Raw genomic sequence first — 13,048 nt, forward strand, 5'->3', positions numbered from 1 at the left:
CCAACAGTTGATTGTGATCCACACAGTCAAAGGTTTTGGCATAGTCAATAAAGCAGAAATAGATGTTTTTCTGGAACTCTCTTGCTTTTTCTATGATCCAGCAGATGTTGGCAATTTGATCTCTGGTTCCTCTGCCTTTTCTAAAACCAGGTTGAACATCAGGAAGTTCACGGTTCACGTATTGCTGAAGCCTGTCTTGGAGAATTTTGAGCATTACTTTACTAGCGTGTGAGATGAGTGCAATTGTGCGGTAGTTTGAGCATTCTTTGGCATTGCCTTTCTTTGGGATTGGAATGAAAACTGACTTTTTCCAGTCCTGTGGCCACTGCTGAGTTTTCCAAATTTGCTGGCAATATTGAGTGCAGCACTTACACAGCATCATCTTTCAGGTTTTGGAAGAGCTCCACTGGAATTCCATCATCTCCACTAGCTTTGTTCATAGTGATGCTTTCTAAGGCCCACTTGACTTCACATTCCAGGATGTCTGGCTCTAGGTCAGTGATCACACCATTGTGATTATCTGGGTTGTGAACATCTTTTTTGTACAGCTCTTCTGTGTATTCTTGCCATCTCTTCTTAATATCTTCTGCTTCTGTTAGGTCCATACTATTTTTGTCTTTATCGAGCTCATCTTTGCATGAAATGTTCCTTTGGTATCTCTGATTTTCTTGAAGAGATCCCTAGTCTTTCACATTCTGTTGTTTCCTCTATTTCTCTGCATTAATCACTGAAGAAGGCTTTCTTATCTCTTCTTGCTGTTCTTTGGAACTCTGCATTCAGATGTTTATATCTTTCCTTTTCTCCTTTGCTTTTCACTTCTCTTCTTTTCACAGCTATTTGTGAGGCCTCCCCAGACAGCCATTTTGCTTTTTTGCATTTCTTTTCTATGTGAATGGTCTTGATCCCTGTCTCCTGTACAGTGTCACGAACCTCATTCCATAGTTCATCAAGGCACTCTTTCTATCAGATCTAGGCCCTTAAATCTATTTCTCACTTCCACTATACCATCATAAGGAATTTGATTTAGGTCATACCTGAATGGTCTAGTGGTTTTCCCTACTGTCTTCAATTTAAGTCTGAATTTGGCAATAAGAAGTTCATGGTCTGAGCCACAGTCAGCTCCTGGTCTTGTTTTTGCTGACTGTATAGAGCTTCTCCATCTTTGGCTGCAAAGAATATAATCAATCTGATTTCGGTGTTGACCATCTGGTGATGTTCATGTATAGAGTCTTCTCTTGTGTTGTTGGAAGAGGGTGTTTGTTATGACCAGTGCATTTTCTTAGCAAAACTCTATTAGCCTTGCCCTGCTTCATTCCGTGTTCCAAGGCCAAATTTGCCTGTTACTCCAGGTGTTTCTTGACTTCCTACTTTTGCATTCCAGTCTCCTATAATGAAAATAACATCTTTTTTAGGTGTTAGTTCTAAAAGGTCTTGTAGGTCTTAATAGAACCGTTCAATTTCAGCTTCTTCAGCGTTACTGGTTGGGGCATAGACTTGGACCTAACAGAAGCAGAAGATATTAAGAAGAGGTGACAAGAATACACAGAAGAAGTATACAAAACAGATTTTCACGACTCAGATAATTACAGTGGCATGATTACTCACCTAGAGCCAGACATCCTGCAATATGAAGTAAAGTGGGCCTTATGAAGCATCACTACAAACAAATCTAGTGGAGGTGATAGAATTCCAGTTGAGCTATTTCAAATCCTAAAAGATGGTGCTTTGAAAGTTCTGTACTCATTATGCCAGCAAATTTGGAAAACTCAGCAGTGGCCACAGGACTGAAAAACGTCACTTTTCATTCCAATCCCAAAGAAAGGCAATGCCAAAGAATGCTCAAACTACCGCACAATTGCACTCATCTCACATGATAGCAAAGATGTGCTCAAAATTCTCCAAGCCAGACTTCAACAGCACATGAACCACGAACTTACAGATATGCAAGGTCGTTGTAGAATGGCAAAGGAACATGAGATCAAATTTCCAACATCCATTTGACTATCAAAAAAGCAAGAGAGCTCCAGAAAATCATCTATTTCTGCTTTATTGACTATACCAAAGCCTTTGACTGTGTGGATAAAAATAAACTGTGGAAAATTCTGAAGCAGATGGGAATAGCAGACCCCTTGACTTGCCTCTTGGGAAATCTGTATACAGGTCAGGAGAAGAAGAACTGGACATGGAACAACAGACTGGTTCCAAAATGGGAAAGGAGTATGTCAAGGCTATATATAGTCACCCTGTTTATTTAACTTATATGCAGAGTACATCATAAGCAAGGCTGGGCTGGGTGAAGCACAAGCTGGAATCAAGATTGCTAGGAGAAATATCAGTGACTTCAGATATGCAGATGATACCACTCTTATAGCAGAAAGCAAAGAAAAACTAAACAGCCTCTTGATGAAAGTGAAAGAGGAGAGTGAAAAAGTTGGCTTAAAGCTCAACCTTCAGAAAACCAAGATCATGGCACCTGGCCCCATCACTTCATGGGAAATAGATGGGGAAACAGTGGAAACAGTGTCAGCCTTTATTTTTGGGAGCTCCAAAATCACTGCAGATGGTGACTGCAACCATGAAATTAAAAGACGCTTACTCCTTGGAAGAAAAGTTATGACTGACATAGCGTATTAAAAAGCAGAGACATTACTTTTCCTACAAAAGTTTGTCTAGTCAAAGTTATGGTTTTTCCGGTAGCCAGGTATAGATGTGAGAGTTGGACTATATATAAATAAAGCTGAGCACTGAAGAATTGATGCTTTTGAACTATGGTGTTGGAGAAGACTCTTGAGAGTCCCGTGGACTGCAAGGAGATCCAACCAGTCCATCCTAAAGGAAATCAGTCCTGAATGTTCATTGGAAGGACTGATTTGAAGCTGAAACTCCAATTTTTTGGCCACCTGATGTGACAAACTGACTCGTTTGAAAAGATCCTGATGCTAGGCAAGATTGAAGGTGGGAGGAGAAGGGGATGACAGAGAATAAGATGGTTGGATGGCATCACTGACTCAGTGGACATGAGTTTGAGTAAACTCTGGGAATTGGTGATGGACAGGGAGGCCTGGCATGCTGTGGTCCATGGGGTCGCAAAGAGTCAGACATGACTGCGTGACTGAAAGAAACTGAACTGAGCTATTTATTTATTTATTGTGGTGGCCAAAGCCCAGAATCAGCAGAAATGTCCCTCCACTTGCTGTCAAAAGAACCTAGAGGAGTAAGGAAATTTTTCATCACCAAAAATACAATCACTTCTAAGTCAAAATTCATGGTAGCTCTAATTATCATAGTAGAAAATGGAAAGAACTCATAAGTCTCTCAGTAAGTGAATATTTAAACAGATTACCAATATCAAGAATATTATTCAATAACGTAAGGAAGAGATAATCTATACACACAAAAGTACCAAAGATTCTCAAGACATTTATCTTGAGAGAAAATTCCAATCCCTATTCTCTATATCACAAAGTGTAGAGATCAAAAAGATTAGTGATACCAAGGGTTGGGAATGGTGGCAGAGGAGGAAAGAGGTGTAGTTATAAAAGGCAGGCACATAGAGCATGTAATGAAACAGGTGCTATTGGATAACACAGACTGGAATAACTAAAATGATAAATTATGCAGTAAAGAATAATTTAAAAAAGCAAAGCAGAATTTGTAAACAGCCATGTGATAGAAATTCATGATGAAACAAGAAGTAACAGTAACTAATTTCTGTCTCTGAGAAATAAGAAAAAACAGTTACGTTGGCAACAAATCAAGGAGGCAACACCTCATATCAGCATAATGTATTATTTTAATTTCCTAAATACAGTAAATACTGTAATAGAACAATGTTGAACAATTTCTCCACAGTCACACGTTTGAGGAGAACCTGTGGAAATACTGACTCTTGGTTGTGCATGCCCTATAGATGCAAGATTTTGTCAAGAGTCCTGTGTGCTACACAAGGAAAGTTAACCAAGAGTGAATATATATCTATATATGTGTATATATATGATGGACAGGGAGGCCTGGCGTGCTGCGATTCATGGGGTCGCAAAGAGTCAGATACGACTGAGCAACTGATCTGATTTTATATATATATATATATATATATATATATATATATGCAAAGAAGGAAGGAGGGTGGGAGGAAGGAAGTCAGAAAGTAAGAAAGGAAAGAAAAATGTCCTTGGCAATTGAAAGACAATCTCTGGACATGTTGTTTTGCTCTCAATACTCTAGGGATAATCAAATTGCTTGGCATCTCCTCAGGGAGAATCTCAAAAAGTGAAAGAAATCCATAAATTCTTCTCACTTAGCCATGTCAGAAGTAGAGGTGAGAGTCATGAGAGATGCTTCATTACAGGTAAAATGACATGATATTTCATGTGATGCCTCATTTTCAATATTAACAGTGTTTCAGTGATATATTCAAAGTTCCAGTTTAGTTCAATGGCAAAGCCCAAGAAAAATGAGACCATTTCTGATACCGTTTTGTTTGTTTTCCACTACTCCATAAATCCTGAGCAGGAATAGGACATCTCTTCTTGTCTCTTCATATTAATTTATTGAATGTTATTCCATAGGATGACAGACAAAATGCTGAAAAGTATCTTTGAAACATCACCATGAAATTTGTTTTATATAAACAATGATATCTCTAATGGAGGGCAAAGTAGAGAGCAAATGACACATAACAAAAGAGATGTGAAGTTTTAGAAACAGAAAATTCAGAAACTGGGGGTGTTGTCTTTCTTTTATAACTCCTTCTGAATTCTTAGTTATTTAGTGCTCCACGTGCTTTTTTTGTGACCTCCCCTCAACATAATTTAACATTTAATGATTATTTAAATAAATGTGAAAGTATAATTCTTTCCAGATCCCTTGATGAGGCAAAATGAAATTCCCACCTCACACTGAGATGTAGAAAACAGTATTTGCATATTAAGAGACTTCTAAGTAGCCAGTTTTATGGTAATGGTACAATGATCAACATGGTCTTTGATTTCAAGTGAGCTCTGACAGAAAATATAAATGATAAAGATAGCTGAAGTCCATGTAGACCAAAGATAATTAGTGCAACAAGTTTATTAATTCTATAGAGTATTACTTTGTAATTCTAAATTCCTTTCTTCCAAACTTTGTTCAGAATTGCACACTAGTTTTAGTTAAAGCAGGGACTGTGTATATGATACTAACTTGTTTCTTTTTTAAAATATTTATTTATTTATTTTTGGCTCATGGCTCCAGAACACAGGCTCGGTAGTCATGGTGCACAGGCTTAGTTGCCACGTGACATGTGGGATCTTCCCAGACCAGAGATCAAAACAGTGTTTTTATCCTCCAATATGTAGTTTGGTTAAAGCTTGAAGACCTTAATTTCATAAGCTTTGACAGTGCTTCTAGATAGAGAAGCCCAGATTGTGTATGCTCCCTCAGAGAGGTTGGGATTGCATTATGTAAATACATTTTAAAAATGGATATCTTAATTATTTGTGATATGGCATCTTTTTTGTTAAAAAAACAGAATTATTTAAAATTCAGATTTAAAGATTTGTGAAAGTGGTAAGTGCCAAATACTCATTTAAAGAATAAATGACTAAATGGTTTTATTTACAGAATTTGTTATTTTTTAAACAACTAAAACAAGTGCAGTGAGAAAGAAAAACAAAAGAAACATTAGAAGAAAGACAAATTAAACTACAGGACAATATTTGTCAGGAGAAATGTTGAGGTTCAAGAGTCTAAGCCAGAGAGATATTAAAATAAATTGTTAATCGACTCAGACAGATTGTTGAAAAAAGTTTTTCAAAGGGAGAAGTGTTTCATTTGAAACACTGATTTTCATAGAAAATCAGACTGTATCTTAACAGACACCAAAAAGCAACTGGGGGAAAATATCAAAATAGACTGGAATGCCAACAATATTGCAGAATGCCACAGATAATGTGATAAAGAAAATTATTTTATAATGTTGAGGACTATATAGTCCCTGACACACAGTTTTCCCAATGAGATATTTAGGGAACTTTCCTAGTGGCTTAATAAAAAACAAGATTCTTTTAGGGCTACCATAGATATTTCAACTTTTTTCAAAGTAATTTTTGCCAAAGTGTTGATGCCCAGAATTTTGTTGTTTCCTACTGCAAGCTCCCCAGGACAATCAAAAAACCCATACCTTATTTTCTCCCATTTCCTGTGATCACCACAATGTTCATGACAGTATTCTTCATCAGACACCCAATTTTTCAAGACATTTGGTTCAGTGAACATTCTATTACAGTTATCCACAAAGGATAGTTTATAAGCCATAATATTACTACATACCATTGATTATTGGAATCCAATTTTCTATTCACATGATGTTTGGCTACAGTCCATGCGTGCGTGCACAGTCACTTCAGTTTTATATGACTCTGCGTACCTGTGGACTGTAGCCCACCAGGCTCCTTTGTCCATGGGATTCTGCAGGCAAGAAGACTGGAATAGGTTGCCATGTCATCTTCCAGGGGATCTTCTCCACCCAGGTATTGAACCCAGGTCTCCTGTGTCCTCTGTGTAGCAGGCAGATTCTTTGCCACCAGGCCACCAGAGGAAGCCCAGGCTACAGTCTATGGACTCACAAACAGTTGGACATGACTAAGCAACTAACACACTTTGACTTTAGTTATGTAAGGAAAATGTCTTGTAATAGAATAATATAGTAAGATATGTGCCCAATATCAATCAGTATATTGGCTGTTGCCTTCTTTAGTTAGTCAACATATTAATATTGGTATGTATACATCATGCACCAGATTCAGGTTTTGTAATTATTGCTCCAGAAAGAAGTGAACATTGAACTGTACAGTTCTTAGAAGTATTGTATATATCATCAGCAACCATTTAGTCATAGTCTTTCAAGGAAGAAAAGTTGTATTTATACTTGCTACATCCAAAAGTTTTAAAGAGAAGTAGCACATAAATCCCGGAGAAGGCAATGGCACCCCACTCCAATACTCTTGCTTGGAAAATCCCATGGACGGAGGAGCCTGGTAGGCTGAAGTCCATGGGGTCGCGAAGAGTCGGACACGACTGCACGACTTCACTTCCACTTTTCACTTTCATGCATTGGAAAAGGAAATGGCAACCCACTCCAGGGTTCTTGCCTGGAGAATCTCAGGGACGGGGAAGCCTGGTGGGCTGCCGTCTATGGGGTGGCACAGAGTCGGACACGACTGAAGCGAATTAGCAGCAGCAGCAGCACATAAATCCGTCTATAGAACCAGTAGTTCAAAAATATTACTTAATATAACCATTAGTGAACTAACCTATGTTATCAAACATATCAATGCATTGAGCTTCGTAGTTAAAAGGTTTACTTTTAGATTGAAAGTGCAATCTATGCATTTTTTGAAAAGAGTTTGCATTCAGTTCAGTTCAGTTCAGTCGCTCAGTCATGTCTAACTCTTTGCGACCCCATGAATCGCAGCACGCTAGGCCTCCTTGTCGATCACCAACTCCTGGAGTTCACTCAGACTCACCTTCATCAAGTAAGTGATGCCATCCAGCCATCTCATCCTCTGTCGTCCCCTTCTCCTCCTGCCCCCAATCCCTCCCAGCATCAGAGTCTTTTCCAATGAGTTAACTCTTCACATGAAGTGGCCAAAGTACTGGAGTTTCAGCTTTAGCATCATTCCTTCCAAAGAAATCCCAGGGCTGATCTCCTTAAGAATGGACTGGTTGGATCTCCTTGCAGTCCAAAGGGGCTCTCAAGAGTCTTCTCGAACACCACAGTGCAAAAGCATCAATTCTTCAGGGCTCAGCCTTCTTCACAGTCCAACTCTCACATGCATACATGACCATAGGAAAAACCATAGCCTTGACTAGAGGAACCTTTGTTGGCAAAGTAATGTCTCTGCTTTTGAATATGCTATCTAGGTTAGTCATAACTTTCCTTCCAAGGAGTAAGCATCTTTTAATTTCATGGCTGCAGTCACCATCTGTAGTGATTTTGGAGCCCAGAAAAATAAAGTCTGACACTGTTTCCACTGTTTACCCATCTATTTCCCATGAAGTGATGGGACTGGATGCCATGATCTTCGTTTTCTGAATGTTGAGCTTTAAGCCAACTTTTTCACTCTCCACTTTCACTTTCATCAAGAGGCTTTTGAGTTCCTCTTCACTTTCTGCCATAAGGGTGGTGTCATCTGCATATCTGAGGTTACTGATATTTCTCCCAGCAATCTTGATTCGAGTTTGTGTTTCTTCCAGTCCAGCGTTTCTCATGATGTACTCTGCATATAAGTTAAATAAACAGGGTGACAATATACAGCCTTGACGAACTCCTTTTCCTCTTTGGAATCAGTCTGTTGTTCCACATCCAGTTCTAACTGTTGCTTCCTGACCTGCATACAAATTTCTCAAGAGGCAGATCAGGTGGTCTGGTATTCCCATCTCTTTCAGAATTTTCAACAGTTTATTGTGATCCACACAGTCAAAGGTTTTGGCATAGTCAATAAAGCAGAAATAGATGTTTTTCTGGAACTCTCTTGCTTTTTCTATGATCCAGCGGATGTTGGCAATTTGATCTCTGGTTCCTCTGCCTTTTCTAAAACCAGCTTGAACATCAGGAAGTTCACGGTTCACGTATTGCTGAAGCCTGTCTTGGAGAATTTTGAGCATTACTTTACTAGCGTGTGAGATGAGTGCAATTGTGCGGTAGTTTGAGCATTCTTTGGCATTGCCTTTCTTTGGGATTTGAATGAAAACTGACCTTTCCCAGTCCTGTGGCCACTGCTGAGTTTTCCAAATTTGCTGGCAATATTGAGTGCAGCACTTACCCAGCATCATCTTTCAGGATTTGGAAGAGCTCCACTGGAATTCCATCACCTCCACTAGCTTTGTTCATAGTGATGCTTTCTAAGGCCCATTTGACTTCACATTCCAGGATGTCTGGCTCTAGGTCAGTGATCACACCATCGTGATTATCTGGGTCGTGAAGATCTTTTTTGTACAGCTCTTCTGTGTATTCTTGCCATCTCTTCTTAATATCTTCTGCTTCTGTTAGGTCCATACCATTTCTGTCCTTTATCAAGCTCATCTTTGCATGAAATGTTCCCTTGGTATCTCTGATTTTCTTGAAGAGATCCCTAGTCTTTCCCATTCTATTGTTTTCCTCTATTTCTTTGCATTGATCGCTGAAGAAGGCTTTCTTATCTCTTCTTGCTATTCTTTGGAACTCTGCATTCAAATGTTTATATCTTTCCTTTTCTCCTTTGCTTTTCACTTCTCTTCTTTTCACAGCTATTTGTAAGGCCTCCCCAGACAGCCATTTTGCTTTTTTGCATTTCTTTTCTACGGTAATGGTTTTGATCCCTGTCTTCTGTACAATGTCACGAACCTCATTCCATAGTTCATCAAGGCACTCTATCTATCAGATCTAGGCCCTTAAATCTATTTCTCACTTCCACTGTATAATCATAAGGGATTTGATTTAGGTCATACCTGAATGGTCTAGTGGTTTTCCCTACTTTGTTCAATTTAAGTCTGAATTTGGCAATAAGGAGTTCATGATCTGAGCCACAGTCAGCTCCTGGTCTTATTTTTGCTGACTGTATAGAGCTTCTCCATCTTTGAGTGCAAAGAATATAATCAGTCTGATTTCGGTGTTGACCATCTGGTGATGTCCATGTACAGAGTCTTCTCTTGTGTTGTTGGAAGACGGTGTTTGTTATGACCAGTGCATTTTCTTGGCAAAACTCTATTAGTCTTTGCCCTGCTTAATTCCATATTCCAAGGCCAAATTTGTCTAACTCAATGAAACTAAGCCATTAGCTTGGGCCACCCAAGACCAGCAGGTCATGGTGGAGAGGTCTGACAGAATGTGGTCCACTGGAGAAGGGAATGGCAAACCATTTCAGTATTTTTGCCTTGAGAACCCCATGAACAGTATGAAAAGGCAAAATGATAGGATACTGAAAGAGGAACTCCCCAGGTCAGTAGGGGCCCAATATGCTACTGGAGATCAGTGGAGAAATAACTCCAGAAAGAATGAAGGGATGAAGCCAAAGCAAAACAATACCCACTTGTGGATGTGACTGGTGATAGAAGCAAGGTCCAATGCTGTAAAGAGCAATATTGCATAGGAACTTGGAATGCCATGAATCAAGGCAAATTGGAAGTAGTCAATCAAGAGATGGCAAGTGTGAACTTCAACATTCTAGGAATCAACGAACTAAAATGGACTGGAATGGGTGAATTTAACTCAGATGACCATTATATCTACTACTGCAGACAAGAATCCCTTAGCAGAAATGAAGTAGCCATCATGGTCAACAGAAGAGTCCTAAATGCGGTACTTGGATGCAATCTCAAAAACAACAGAATGATCTCTGTTTGCTTCCAAGGAAAACATTCAATATCACAGTAATCCAAGTCTATGCCTCAACCAGTAATGCTCAAGAAGCTGAAGTTGAACAGTTCTATGAAGACCTACAAGGCCTTTTAGAACTAACATCCAAAAAAGATGTCCTTTTCATTATAGGGGACTGGAATGCAAAAGTAGGAAGTCAAGAAACACCTGGAGTAACAGGCAAATTTGGCCTTGGAATACGGAATGAAGCAGGGCAAAGGCTAATAGAGTTTTGCCAAGAGAATGCACTGGTCATTGCAAACACCCTCTTCCAACAACACAAGAGAATACTCTACACATGGACATCACCAGATGGTCAACACCAAAATCAGATTGATTATATTCTTTGCAGCCAAAGATGGAGAAGCTCTATACAGCCAGCAAAAATAAGACCAGGAGCTGACTGTAGCTCAGATCATGAACTCCTTATTGCCACATTCAGACTGAAATTGAAGAAAGTAGGGAAAACCACTGGACCATTCAGGTATGATCTAAATCAAATCCCTTATGATTATACAGTGGAAGTGAGAAATAGATTTAAGGGCCTACATCTGATAGATAGAGTTTGCTTTGCATTTATATATATAAACTGCCTATTCAAGAGCATTTACCAAGCAAACATAATCTATACTAAAAGGATTTTGCAACTATTTGATCCTTTTCTCTTTTGTTTTATTTCTGCTTAATATAAAAATCTAATGAGAACCAAATTGCAAGTTGCATAACTTCAAATTTGATATTTAAAACAGTATATTTTAATTGTTATCTTAAAATATTACTGAATATGCCAGACATTACATGATGCATTCTTAAATTTTCTAAATCATTTTTGTGTTAGTAACAGATCTTTATTAAACTACACACAGACACACAGCACACTATTTTTGTTTCTGATTTTTTTTTTTTTAATTTTTGCAATGCTGTGTTGGTTTCTGCCATACAATAATGCTAATCAGCCATGATTATACATGCATCCCCTCCCTTCCTAGGCTCCCTCCCCTCTCCTCATTCCATTCCTCCCGGTCATCACAGACCACCAGACTGGGCTCCCTGTACTGGATAGGAACATTTGGTTATGACCCTTGGATGACAAACAAGAGTTAAATTCCTATCTCTAATGCCAGAAATTTTGCTGTATATTCCTAAACAATAAAAGACATATGATTTAGCGTAAAGCATTATGGTAAACATTTAATTTTCATAGAAAGCTCTAAATCATTGAAGGAAATGTAGTATTTAATATGTTGAATTATAACTACAACACATGGCCCCTCCATGCTGCTGCTGCTAAGTCGCTTAAGTCGTGTCCGACTCTGTGTGACCCCATAGACGGCAGCCCACCAGGCTCCCCCGTCTCTGGGATTCTCCAGGCAAGAACACTGGAGTGGGTTGCCATTTCCTTCTCCAATGCATGAAAGTGAAAAGTGAAAGTGAAGTCGCTCAGTCATGTCCGCCTCTTTGCGACCCCATGGATTGTAGCCCACCAGGGTCCTCTGTCCATAGAATTCTCCAGGCAAGAGTACTGGAGTGGGTTTCCATTTCTCCTCCAGGGGCTATTCCTGATCCAGGGATTGAACCTGGGTCTCCCGCATTGCAGTCAGACACTTTACCGTCTGAGCCACCAGGGAAACCCGTTGAGGGAAGCCAGTTGAGTGAAATGAGTGAAGTTGCTCTGTCGTGTCCGACTCTTAGCGACGCCGTGGACCGTAGCCCACCAGGCTCCTCCATCCAGGGGATTCTCCAGGCAAGAATACTGGAGTGGGTTGCCATTTCCTTCTCCAGGGGATCTTACTGACCCAGGGATCGAACCCAGGTCTCCCGCATTGCGGTCAGAGACACTTAACCGTCTGAGCCACTGGGGAAGCCCGTTAGTAAGACACAAATAGGTAAAGGCAAGTTCTTATATTTAATCTCAATCAGTCATTTCCTTAAAGCAATCCAATGATCCAGCAATTATTAAAACCTTTGGTAAAACCAGTCATAGTCATGGATTCTCTGCTTTTGCTATAAAATTACCTGGAATTATCAAGAAAGAATATCTTTGATGAGGTATGTTTTAATTACTCTTTGGTGAATATTGAGCCAGGGTTTTCCAGGTGGCGCTAGTGGTAAAGAATCTGCCTGCCAATGAAGGAGATGCCAGAGACTCTGGTTCAATCCTGAGAGTCCTGGATTAGATTCCTGTATTGGGAATTCCCGTAGAATTCCAATACTGGTGACCCGCTCCAGTAGTCTTGCCTGGAAAATTCGATGAACAGAGGAGAGTGAGGGGTTACAGTCTATGGCATCACAATGTCAGACCTGACTGAGAAGGCATGCATCATACAGGCACAAATATTGAGCCAACTTCTTCATGTCACCCTATACCCCTGACCTAAAACATAACAGCTCTACAAGAAGCAAAAATTTTCAAAACTTGCCTTTGAGTTTAGCCTTCTTTTTTTTTTTTTTTCACTTTGACTCAAACACAGATGAGACCCAAACAGGGACTTGATTGCTTCCAACATAAGAATGGTCCAATGGTCCAGGTCTGTAGACTGGAGGTTAGTTGGTCCCATTAGCTCAGCCTTGAAGCTTGAGTGACCTGCCTCGTATCAGCAGAGCTGCCTCAGTAAACTCACTATTTCGAAGATAGCTGTTGTTGCAACATACTGGAGTTCATAAATGTTTCTT

This window comes from Bos javanicus, chromosome 9 (genome assembly GCF_032452875.1).
Source record: "Bos javanicus breed banteng chromosome 9, ARS-OSU_banteng_1.0, whole genome shotgun sequence".
NCBI classification, from domain to species: Eukaryota; Metazoa; Chordata; class Mammalia; order Artiodactyla; family Bovidae; genus Bos; species Bos javanicus.